General features: G+C 44.3%; 1 pseudogene; it reads left to right on the top strand.

The window, feature by feature from the left end:
• The first annotated feature begins 7,104 nt into the window (after positions 1-7,104).
• On the top strand, positions 7,105-11,400 carry LOC133754454 (histone acetyltransferase KAT2B-like; annotated as a pseudogene).
• Positions 11,401-13,444: the final 2,044 nt, after the last annotated feature.

Genomic DNA, 13,444 nt, shown 5'->3' with positions numbered 1-13,444 from the left:
TGATTCTAGCCAAAAGAAAGACACCCACAACACTGCTGCCATAACAAAACAAATCCTAGCACCTCAGTTGCTGATGGCATTATGCAAGGGGTTCCCTATGTTAGACGAACAGACAGTGGTGTATCAGATCCTAAGTATGGCCTGTGCTAAGTGGGAGACTTCCTTGATTCATTAGGTCAAGGCCATATGCCCACACAGTGTCTCCAGAGCATCACCTCTCTCAAGCGAGGGAAGATGACTTGGTTTTGAATTCTAGGATGATCAGTCCGTTATGTAAATTTGCCAGATGAACCAAAAGTAAAAGGAGGAGCGGAGAAGTGGCATTATGCTTCTGGGCAGTGTGTGCCTAACCTGGGGTCACTTAGACCGAGGACAAGGACAAAGAAAGGGGTACAGGAGGGGGTTCTGTGCTCACCCTCACAGAACCAAACAGCACACAAAACACAGAGGGGCCTACTTGTCGAAATCAAGAGGGGACCTCACCAAGTCCAACACGCTGTCTCTCTCAGTCACATTGGGGGCCATATGTTGCTGTGGATTTGTTCTGAGAGGAGAAGCACAGTGGGGGCAAGAGGCAGAGTCACCACACAGACCCTGAGAGCTGGGTGAAAGTGGACCAGAGGCGATCATCCTGCAGTGTGGGGCATGAGCGCGGCCAGGCCAGGCCAGGCCAGGCCAGGCCAGGCCCGGCCCGGGGGCTCCGCATGCGCAGCTGCTCCAGGGTGCCCCCGCCCGAGCTGCGCGGAACGAAGCCACGCGGAGCCAAGTAAGATGGCGCCCAGAGGAAGTAAGATGGGCGGAATCCAAAGTTGTTTACCACTAAAACTAATTGGCTGCGCAACAACAAGGGAGGTAACAAAACTAGTAACAAGTGTATAGACATAGGGCTAGTCCTATAGAAATCCCCCCATAAGGTGATTTTTTAAGTGATTGGTTGGTCCTTAGCCCTGCCCCAATGACTCTGCAGTTTTGTGTTATAAAAGGTATTATTATACAAAAGGTGACTGAGTCCTTGCTAGACTTGGCTCCCCGCTGCATCTGATTGTCTCCGGGACCAGGAGGCTGGGGAACGGGCGAGCGGCGCGCTTACCTTTCCTCGGACCCAGTCCATCCTTGTACGGGTGGACTAAGACCCAACATCTGGCGCCCAACGTGCGGCATGAACAGTTACTTTTTGGCCGAGGCTAAGCGGTCTCTCAGGGTAAGTGAAAACCTTAGTATGGTTTATGCAGTTTCGTCCCAAAAGGACCTGGCCTTAAAGGCCTCACGCTATATGTTAAAAAGTGTCTGGGAAGCCGTCATAACCTTGGCCCTTTGGATTCAGACGGCCAATCTCTTTTCTTGGAACACTTGGTCATGGGTGGAAAAACTCACCCTTAAGAGGGAGAGACACCTTGATACCGCCCTTAAAGCATCCTTCCACCCAGACGCTATAACCCTAGCTTCGGAGGGCGAGAGGGAGAAAGAGGAAGTGCAGGACTTGGGAGAGCTTAAAGCCTCAGAGGAAGATGGCAGGGAGAGAAAATGGGCTAAGTTTGATCAGGAATGCAGAGAGCCTGTGGAGGCACGAACTGTTGAGGTAAAAACAAAAGTAAAAATCGTCCCGCCTAGCCCATCCACCCTAGAAGGGCCGGGACCACCCCCATACCTCCCCGGGGTAGAGGCGGCCTCCCCCTATGTAGAGCCACGGAGGGAGCTTTGTGATCGGGACACTTATGATTGCCCAGGAGGGGAGAGGAGAAATGAGGCGACCTTTGCGGAAGCTTATCCGGTGGACATAAAGCAGCATAGGGAAGTGAACTCTGGGCCAGGGAACCTGCTGCCTCAGGCCTACCCTGTTAATTTAGCTCCAGGTGGTAACAGAGCTCTGGAGTGGTATCCCTGGGAAGCGAAGGACTTAAAGGAGCTTCGCAAGGCAGTGGTGGAAGACGGGCTAAATTCCCCCTGGGCCCAAACCCTGCTGCAAGATATAGCCTATCACCCATGCGTCCCCAAGGACTGGTTGGACATGGCCAAGGCAGTCCTCACGAGTTTCCAGTTCATAAAGTGGTGCACCTTCTTTAAGGAGGAGTGCCGGGTGAGAGCCAAAGCTAACGAAACAGCCCAGCCAGCTATCCCTATTACATATGCTATGCTGGCTGGGATGGGGGAAGGGTTCTCTACGGGGATCCAGCAAGCTGCGCTACCTGCTCCATACCGTGAACAAGTGAGGCAGGCAGGACTTAATGCTTGGTACAAGCTGGATGAGGGGCCCACCGAATCTCCCATCGTGGGGGTGCAACAAAAGCCAGGAAAGTCACTGCCAAATTTTGTAGTTAGGGTCGAACACAGTCTCCGTTGTAAGTTGCTGGCTGGGGACCTTCGGGATCAGTTTGTTAAAATGCTTGTTTGGGGAGAAATGAATACTAATCATCTGAAGGCCTGCGCTGGCCTGAGGGAGGCTCATAAATCCCCAGAGGCAGTTAAAACTAAGGTGGAACTTTCAGGTGTGGCAGCAACCCCTAAAAGCCCAACACTGCCTCAACGCACTGCGCCTCCAATTCCGCCTATGTGGCCACCCCTTTATGGTTATTAACCTCCCTTGAATCGCCCGCCGCCATCTTGTAAACAGCGTGCTTACTCAACCCCACAGCCAGTCCTGCTAGGCCCCGACGTGCACAGTCTTCCCCGTAAATGGGGGACCATGGCTTTTCTCTGCACTCTCTTCCAGTCAGTGTAGCCTGTTGCACCAGTGCAGGCCACAGCCAGATACTCTAGGGAGACTAGTCCTTGGGCTGCTTTTTTCCTCTCCATTTACAATTCAATGCTGTCCTCACTAGGAGGGAGAAGAAAAAATGCCTTTGGCTACTGCTGGCCTTACCTAAAGGAACAAAAACCTTCATCCATTAACCCTTTCCAACCTAATGAGTCTTTATTTGCAGTTAATAAGACTTTTTCTCCAGCACTACGGAAGTCTCTCATTTTCTGCCGCTTTGTTTCAGATATGTTTCCCTGTCCTAAGCAATGGGCTCCCATGCTGATGACCAGCTCTTTTCTGTGCTGCTGTAACTTATCTGAGAGTTTGTGTCTCGAAGGTTTCGTGTCTTATTGGATTTGTCTGTCTTTAATGTTTGAGTGATTACCTAACTCTGATCAGATCTACCCCACAGCTTTGGTTATATTTACTAGTTTTTGGCTAAGCGGTTGACTCTCTAACAGTTTAAATTCTCAAATGGAGTCTAACAACTTTGGGACTTCCAGTAGGATCCCTGGAACTCTCAAAGGATGGGACTCTAAATTTGTTAAAGTAACAACTGTTTGAGTCAATTCAAATTACGCAAAGTATATTAAAATGTTGTAAATGGTGTCAGACCTATGCTGTATTCATGTTTTTGCTTTCCAGCTAGAGTGGTCTTATAAAAATAAGAGTAAATTTGTGTGTATAACATTGGTTCAGAAAATTAAGTTAATGCCAAAGCCCTTTGGTTTGCTTGGTAGCTCACTTGCTCGGTTTTACATGTCTTTGATATGCTTTAAACATGTTTCTCTTAATGATGAAGATCTTTTCAAAGTTAGCATGTGCTAGTGTCCATGTTTGCTGTCCAGGAGGAGTTAATGGTGTGGTATTCATTAATAATTCAGTGTCTTATGTATTGTGTACTTTTCACATCTTAAATTCAATAAGAGAAACTTTTTGAGTTTGTTAGCATGTATTGTCATAGATTGTCCATACATGACAATTCAAGACTATGTAAAAGTAACTACAGGTATAAAGTTTCAGAAGGTGTGAGCAAGTCATGAAAGGTTTTAAAAGGTTTACAACTTTAAAATTGTTTACAGAGTTTTCTTTAAGTTATGTGCTAATGCCAAAATTACATTGACCTAAAGTTAAAGTAAAAAAATGTATACTAATGTTGACAAATATCTAAAAATGGTCTCAATCGTAAATCTTAAAATCTGTTTTTGCAAAAACTGTAACGTCTATTTTAACAGTGTCTGCTTAATGGGTTACTCTGCCATTTCTAAAGTTAGGTCCTTTTTAGCTCTGTTAAATAGTTCTGAGTTATGTGCGAATTTTGTGTACTAACTCTTATGTTCAAGGTGTTTATTTCTGGTTTATTCAATAACAAAAAAACATAAAATTCATGTTCTGTCAAGGTAATCTGTTGTGTACTCTACTGTCTCTGTTAAATTCAAATTGATAAAAAGCATTACTAAATACCTTTATGATTAGATCTGCTCTAAAAGTGTTAAACTCAACCTGTCTAATGAAGGGTTATCATTTCAGGATTCTAACCAGATACTCTAAGTTCTCTTGGCACCTTTAACAAACTTTCTAAAAATCAAAGTTCTAAATTCTCTAAACTTTTGGTATCTTCAAAAGGGCCCCTGGAGATATCAAAAGATACATCTCTCATCTTACAGAGATAATAACCAATTGGGATGTTTAAAAGTACTACCAAGATGTAAAATGATTCAACACTCTACTAAAATTCCTCACAACCCACAGAAACAGGGTATGGTGGAAAAAAACCATCACTGCCTCAAAAAACAGTTATTAAAACAAAAAGGGGGAGTGGCTACCCCCCATCTACAGTTACATAAGGCCTTGTTTACTATCAATATTTTAAATTTTTCAAAAGAGTCAAGGGAGTCAGGGTTCCAAAAACATTGGGGACATTTAACCCCTAAACCTCAGATGCTCGTTAGATGGAGAGACCCTCTCACCCAACTCTGGAGAGGGCCTGACCCACTGATTCAGTTGGGAAGAGGATTTGGCTGCGTATTCCCCATAGGGGAGTTAACTCCAATTTAAATATTGGCCAAAAATATCAGGCCTATGCCTGATGCAAGTAACAACCCACCCAGGGAGCAGTTTGCCCCTGAGGGAGATCCCCTTGTCTTTCCTCTTTCAGAAATGGATGGAGATCAAAATCGAAAGGCAGGCGATGATGTGGACACTACTCTTTGCTGTGATCCTGAAGTGCCTGGCCCAGTGACGGGGGATTCGATGACCCAAACGAGATCATCAAAACACTTCAGGAGGACCAGAAAAAGATGAAGAAAACTCCAAGAAAGCCTCTTTTGGACGAGCCTTAATGGACTCTTTCCCTACCTCTTCTCTCTTCTTGGACTGCTTCTTGCCCTGCTTTTAATCCTTGCTATTGGCCCATGTATAATGAATAGGCTTATACAGTTTATACAACAGCGCATAGAGGCAACAAGGGTAAGACAGGTTGAGGTTCATTACCAGAGGCTGCTAGCCACAGAGGGCTACGATCCCCTGAACTGGGGAAGCGCTCCCGGTGCTCTCCACATTGCCAATGACGGGTAAGATTCCGGATGGACCGGAACAACCTAAGACAGGCGGTGGAGAAAGCTCACCACGCCCCCATAATTACAAGTCACGCGACACCCCAAGACGGGTAAAGCACCCAGCGTCCTGCACCAACCTAAGACAGGGCTCATGGCCAAGCTGCCTGGGTTACCAATGACGGGTAAGGGCAAGGACGGCTGGGGGCAACCTAAGACAGGGATCGCGTGCTAAAACAAAAAGGGGGAATCTGTGGGGCATGAGCGCGGCCAGGCCAGGCCAGGCCAGGCCAGGCCAGGCCCGGCCCGGGGGCTCCGCATGCGCAGCTGCTCCAGGGTGCCCCCGCCCGAGCTGCGCGGAACGAAGCCACGCGGAGCCAAGTAAGATGGCGCCCAGAGGAAGTAAGATGGGCGGAATCCAAAGTTGTTTACCACTAAAACTAATTGGCTGCGCAACAACAAGGGAGGTAACAAAACTAGTAACAAGTGTATAGACATAGGGCTAGTCCTATAGAAATCCCCCCATAAGGTGATTTTTTAAGTGATTGGTTGGTCCTTAGCCCTGCCCCAATGACTCTGCAGTTTTGTGTTATAAAAGGTATTATTATACAAAAGGTGACTGAGTCCTTGCTAGACTTGGCTCCCCGCTGCGTCTGATTGTCTCCGGGACCAGGAGGCTGGGGAACGGGCGAGCGGCGCGCTTACCTTTCCTCGGACCCAGTCCATCCTTGTACGGGTGGACTAAGACCCAACACTGCAGACTCATTTATTTCAGTTGGTAAAGTAGCTTATATAGCCAAGGCAGACAATCTGGTCAAGGGGCAGTTTATGCCCTAACCGACCACAGCCTGTTGTGAGGCAGGCTCTGTTATGTGGGTTTTGAAATCATTCTTGAGTAACTGACACTCACTTGCCAGCGGCCATCTTGGCATGGCCTTCTCATTCCACCACATTCAGAGAAACCCTACATCCAGCCAATGATTTTGTTAGATGTCATAAAACCCAAGCCTCTTCCTCTTTTTTAAAGATTATTTATTTGGAAGGCAGAATTACGGGGGGGGGGGGAGGCGGTGACAGAGAGACAGAAAGGGATCTTCCTTCTACTGGTTCACTTCCCAAATGGCTGCACCAGCTTCATCCAGAACTTCCACATGGGTGGCAGGGGCCCAAGATTTGGGCCATCTTCTGCTGCTTTCCCAGGTGTGTTAGCAGGGAGCTGGACCAGCAGTGGGGCAACCAACATTCAAACTGGCACCCATATGGGATGCCAACATTGCAGGCATCAGTTTAACCCACTGTGCCACAGTACCAGTCCTTCAAGCCCTTTCTTAACCTTTCAATAAGATCAGTGGGACCTGAAAATTGACTGACTGAGTGGTAATGCAATACCAGACAGAAACAGCCCTGGATCCAAATGTCTTCATGACAACTGAGCTGCCCCAGACTACACAGCTGGCATTTTCACTAGTCTCCTTGGACACACTATGAGGAAACTTAACATGGAGAAGGAATTTCTATGATGGCTTCTTTGTTGGAAGAATCTGGGACAGATTGCAGCAACTGTTCAGGCACCAAGTCTCTGAGAAACCCTTTGGGGATAAGAAACCATTTCCATTCATCTTGATCTCTTGCCAAGCTGCAACTAGTGAAGCTAGCCATGTCTTCCCGCCTGTCTCCACCTTTCATGCTCCCCCATCTCGCCCACAGGAAAGTAGCACTCAAGAATCATGATCCTAGTGAGTGATCACACCCTAGTGAGTGATCAGAGGCCTCATTCCATGGTCCCTGGGATCACAATACTACAGCTTAGACATGGAGCACTGTGGAGACCTAGCAGCGAAGGAGGAACTAGAGGCTTGGCAGAAAAGTGACAACATGGCCAGTCCAGGCTTCCTGGTCGATCAAGACCCTTAAGGTCACCCTTACACTAAGAGAGAATCACCTTTTGGGAACTGTTCATGAAAGGGCTATGAGTCAAGGACTCTGTAATGTGCCACACACAAACACACACATAAATAGTTACACATGGCTTCACTATTTTGAAGAAACAACCTTTGTTCTTTGACAACCTACATCCATCTCGATTTTTTCATAGCATTTCATATCAGACCAGGTGGAGTCTTCTTCAGGAATAAAAACTCTCAATGTCTCAGAATTATAGAGCGCTCAACATGTTAAAAGAATTTCGAGCCTGGGGAAGGAGAGCCGAGGGAGGGCATGTGCGGCGACAGCGGCCTTGGCATTGGAGCCGCTAGTTCCCTCCCTCCTGGGGGAACAGCACCGCCACCAGCGCGCGGGCCAAGGCCAGGGCGAGCCGGGCGGGCAGCGCTCCGGAGGACGGAGGAAGGGAGAAGGGTGGGCGAAGGGGCGGCCGGGCGTGCGGGGAGGGTCTCGCTCTCCTGACGACCAGAACCCGAGCGGGAGACCCTGGCGGCGGCGCCTGACACTCGGCACCTTCTGTCGTGCAGGAGGGCGGCTTGTCCGAGGCTGGCGGGGCCAGACCCGGGCCGCTGTTCCCGCAGGCCCCTGCGCCGCCGCCCGCGCCGCCGTAGGGCTCCTCGGGTGCCCCCGCCGCTGGCTCGGGCTCCTGAGGTCCGGCTACAGCTGTGGCTGCGGCGGGCACGGCCCAAGAACCGGAAGGCCATGGCTCGGATCAGATCGCCCAGAAAAAGGCACAGCTGCATTCCGCTCCGCGGGCGAAGAAACTGGAGAAGCTTGGAGTGTACTCCTCCTGCAAGGCTGAGGAGTCCTGTAAATGTAATGGCTGGTGGCGGAGGCGATGTCACCCATGCTGTATGACCAAGTCACAGCTGCGGGATGCAGAACTCAGCAAAGCAGGAAGCCCCTGACTGAATTGAAGCCATCTTCTCTGTTGTTTTTATTAGGCTTAATAATGATGTAATCATTGGGTTTGAGTGTGAGAATAATGGATATCAATCTAGGCAAAATTGTTGTTTCTTGTAAAAAAAAATGAGTTACAGGAGGTGACTGGAGAAATGAGGAGAATCCCCTAAAATTTGTATAGAGTAAAATATTATTAGAAACATGAGTAATGAGTTTTATGAGAAAATAGAACAGAAAGAGCATGCAGGTGCTTGTTCCCACAGACCTCCCCTTTGCCTTACACAGGAGTATATGATGAGATTGGGAGGTACGTAGTTAATATTACAGCAAATGGAAGGATGAACAAGCACTACTATTCTTACAAAGGTTAAGACCTTATGCCCCTGCTTGGAAATGTAGAACAAAGGAACAAAGAACACTTACATTAAGCAATGAAGTAGGTTTTATAAAAAACACAGTTGTTGGAGGTGTGGTTTACCTTTAGAAAAATAGGATATAATCATTAGAACTTTCTCTATACAGTTTTAACCCTTTAAAATAAATCGATTAACATATAAAATCTTAGACATTTTGTCTAACACCTTTAGATAAGTTAAGCAAGTTTCATATAGCTAACATACCCACTATGAATAGAGAAAAAATTAGTGGAAAGCTTATGATGAGGCCATGAAAGGAAAACAAAACAAAACAAGATTAATAGAGAAAGTTACGCATAGATGATCACTTGTGATGTGTTCTTTCCCAGAAAGAAGAGAGACTTGGGACAAAGAAGGCTTAATCAAAAGTACATGTAAAAAGAGTATAAGATAAAGCTAGAAGAAGGAACGGCAAAATGATGCCTTCCCTTGCCACCTAAACCTCATCCCTTCATTTCCTTTCTTTGCTAATGCCTCCCCTCCTTCAGGATCTCCTGGACCTTCCGAGGCTGGACCACAGCAGGCTGGAAAAACCCCGACCCCTCTCCCACTCCCCTCAGAGCCCATCTGCAGCAAATAATCGTCAGTCTAATGGAATCCTGTCAGGGTGGTAGCCATGCCCTAGCTGCTCATTTTTCTCACCTGGAGAATGTGTCAGAGGAAGAAATGAACAGATTCCTGAGAATAGTGTTGGATATGGAGCATCTCTTTACTTGTGTCCAGAAGGAGAAAGATGCGGATACCATGCAAGGTTATTTCTACCTATTTAAGCTCCTGAGACAGTTTATTTTACAAATAGGAAAGCCTGTGGTTGAAGGCTCCTTGGAGAAGAAACCCTCATTTGAAAAGCCTAGTATTGAACAGGCTATGAATACCTTTGTACAATATAAAGTTAGTCACCTGCCATCAAAAGAAAGACAAACAATAGTTGAGTTGGCAAAAATGTTCCTAAACCACATCAACAATTGGCATTTGAGGCACCATCTCAATGAAGACTGTGATTTCCCAATGTTGATATTTCTGGATATGAAGAGAACTACACAAGGTGGCTGTGTTACCACAATGTCCCACAGTTCTATGACAGTCTACCTCAGTATGAAACCACCCACGTGTTTGGGAGAATATTGCTTTGCTCAGTCTTCACTGTTATGAGGAAACAACTCCTGGAACAAGCAAGACAGGAAAAAGACAAACTGCCTCTTGCGAAACAAACTCTGATCCTCACTCATTTCCCTGGGATCAGGAGTAGCAGTCCTGCCTGCAAAGCTTCTTCTGGGCTAGAGGCAAACCCAGGAGAAAAGAGGAAAATGAATGACTCTTATGTTCTGGAGGAGGCCAAGAAACCCTGAGTAATGGGGGATATTCTGATGGAGTTAATCCATGAGGTGATGTCCACCATCATGGACCCTGTAGCAATGCTTGGACCAGAGACCAATTTTCTGTCAGCCCATTCAGCCAGGGATGAGGCAGCAAGGCTGGAAGAGCACAGGGACAGGATTGAATTTCACCTGGTTGGCAATTCCCTGAACCAAAAATCAAACAAGAGGATCCTGATGTGGCTGATAGGCCTGCAGAATGTGTTCTTCCATCAGCTGCCCCGAATGCCAAAAGAGTATATCATGTGACTTGTCTGTGATCCGAAACACAAAACCCTCACTTGAATTAAAGATGGCCATGTTATTGGTGGTATATGTTTCCATATGTTCCCAACCCAAGGATTCACAGAGATTGTTTTCTGTGCTGTAACTTCAAATGAACAAGTCAAGGATTATGGAATACATGTGATGAATCATTTGAAAAAATATCATATAAAACATTACATCCTGAACTTCTTCACATATGCGAATGAATATGCAGTTGGGTACTTTAAGAAATACGGTTTCTCCAAAGAAATTAAAATACCTAAAGCCAAACATGTTGGCTATATTAAGGATTAGGAAGGAGCCACTTTAATGGAATGTGAGCTAAATTCTCAGATACCATATGCAGAATTTTCTGTCATAATTAAAAAGCAGAAAGAGATAATTTAAGAACCGATAGATGGGGCTGGCACTATGGTGCAGTAGGTTAATTCTCTACCTGCAGCACCGGCATTCCATATGGGTGCTGGTTCTAGTCCTCTTCCAATACAGCTCTCTGTTGTGGCCTGGGAAAGCAGTAAAAGATGGCCCAAGTGCTTGGGCCCCTGCACCCACATGAGACACTGGGAAGAAACACCTGGCTCCTGGCTTTGGATTGGCACAGCTCTGACTGTTGCAGCCATTGCGGAGTGAACCAATGGACGGAAGACCTTTCTCTCTGTTTCTCCCTCTCACTGTCTGTAACTCTACCTCTCAAATAAATAAATAAAAATATTTTTTTAAAAAAAGCTGATAGAAAGCAGGCCCAGGTTCAGAAAGTTTACCCTGGACTTTCATGTTTTAAAGATAGAGTTTGGCAAATTCCTATAGAAAGCATTCCTGGAATTAGAGAGACAGGCTGGAAACCAAGTGGAAAGGATAAAAGTAAGGAACCCAAAAACCCTGACCAGCTTTACAGCATGCTGAAGAACATCCTTCAGCAGGTGAAGAGCCATCAAAGCACTTGGCCCTTCATGGAACTGGTGAAGAGAACAGAAGCTCTGGGATATTATGAAGTTATAAGGTTTCCCATGGATCTGAAAACCATGAGTGAATGCCTCAAGAATTGGTACCACATATCTAAGAAATTATTCATTGCAGACTTAGAGTGAGTCTTTTCCAATTCTAAAGAGTACAACCCCCCTGAGAGTGAACACTGCAAATGTGCCAATATTGTAGAGAAATTCTTCTTCAGTAAAATTAAGGAAGCTGGATTAATTGACAAGTGATGTTTCCCCCTCTGCTTCTTAGAAATTCAAGCAGTGTGCCTAATGCAAGGTGGTTAAGTTGGACAAAGAATTGGACAAAATGTGTTGAAGAGACATGTAATAATTAGCACTTTTGAAAAAGAAACAAAAAACCTCCTTTTAACTTTATATATATATATATATATTGACATAGAACATATATATATACATATATATATATATATATAAATAATTCCTGTATATGAGGAAATTGCACATCTTCTGGAGATTTGGGGAGTCTAGAAAATTTCAGACCATGAATGTTTCCACATTTTTCTAATGGAATGTGAGAATTTATTTTTATTTTTTATTCTGAAGAACTTTAAAGAAAGGATACCTGATTTTTAAAAACCCATAAAAGGTGAAATACATTTGAAGTCTCATTGTAGACCTTATATATATTTTTTAAAACACTCATTTAAATGAGATATTTTGAACAGTTCTGAAAAATGCAGCTTTGCAAAAGCAACTGCTTTGATTTCTAAGAAAAAATTTAAATAATGTAACATTTTATAAGCAATTTCCTCATATGTTCAATTTCCTCATACACAGGTTTTGAGAAAACCCTTGGCCATTCATCTTGTTATGGTTGTCTAATGGACATCCCATAGAAAATTTACATTAATAGCACTAAATGGATTAAAATCTATTCCATAAAATAAAAATGTTCTATGTCAAATGTTCTATGTCTGGAGTTTTGATAATTCTGTCTACCTACAACAAACTTGTGAGTTCATAACCATTATTTTAATAATTCTTTTCTCTACATAAAAGTTTGATATATATTTGACTTTGCTTATGCAAGCCATAAGTACCAAAAGGTAATTTCCCAGGCCACAAAGGCATAAACTTGAAAACACTTAAGATTTAATCCATGCATTTTAATAGGAAAAGATTTATAGTTTACACATATATCAATATGGTGAATCCTTTTCTAAAATAAAGATTTATTTCTTTGGTATACAGAACACCATTTATAAAGTATACATGAGGATTTTTTATTTTTTATCTCTCAATTTTGTTTGTTGTCAGTGGTGAACTAAATTCCAACCAAGATTTTCTGTCAGTATTTTAATACCTATATTGCTATATAGGTCTAAGGTAACATCTCACTAAACTACACTATACAGCCAATCTTATTAACCTATCATCAATTTATTTTCTAATTATGCTACAAAGAAAAGTGGGACTTCTGCTATCCCAAATCTGGGAAAATCAACTAATATACAATCATAGAAATAAAGGCCATCCTGATAGTCTCTACACTAATTGTTATGATGCAAATTTATTAACTGGTTTATGTAAAGGATGGAGCTTAAAAAGTGTATTTATCTTAATTTTTCTATCAGCATAAATAAATTTAAATGATCAGCAATAGTCATTAAAAACCATTGCCAGTGATAGTCTGTGAAGAAAAAAAACCCTACAAATGGCTATTAAGTTAAATTAAAAGTGTTGTTTTTGATACAAATGAGATATTCAGAATGCTCACATGGAAAAATGCCTCAATTTTTTTAAAGATTTATTTATTTATTTGAAAGTCAGAGTTACACAGAGAGAGGAGAAGCAGAGAGAGAGAGAGGTCTTCTGTCTGTTAGTTCACTCCCCAGAAGGCTGCAATGGCCGGAGCTGTGTCCATCTGAAGCCAGGAGTCAGGAGCCAGGAGATTCTTCTGGGTTTCCCACGTGGGTGCAGGGGCCCAAGGGCTTGGGCCATCTTCTGCTGCTTTCCCAGGCCATAGCAGAGAACTGGTTTGGAAGAGGAGCAGTCGGGACTAGAACTGGCACCCATATGGGATGCCGGTGCTTCAGGCCAGGGTGTTAATCCCACTGTGCCACAGCCCCGGCCCCTCATCTTTTTTAATATAAAAAACTACCTTCAGTGGTGTCTAGATTTCTATGAAAAATGATGATACAGTTTGGATTAAGTTATTTTGGACTGGTTTTAATAGTGCTTTGTATCAGATCTGCCAATGCATCTGTCCAGCTTGGTATCCTGTGAAAGTTTGTTATTTTCTTGGTAGACA

The sequence above is a fragment of the Lepus europaeus genome, unplaced genomic scaffold (genome assembly GCF_033115175.1).
Source record: "Lepus europaeus isolate LE1 unplaced genomic scaffold, mLepTim1.pri SCAFFOLD_106, whole genome shotgun sequence".
Lineage (NCBI taxonomy): Eukaryota > Metazoa > Chordata > Mammalia > Lagomorpha > Leporidae > Lepus > Lepus europaeus.
The sequence above is the reverse complement of the archived record's forward strand: the minus strand, read 5'-3'. Positions and strand labels throughout refer to the sequence as shown.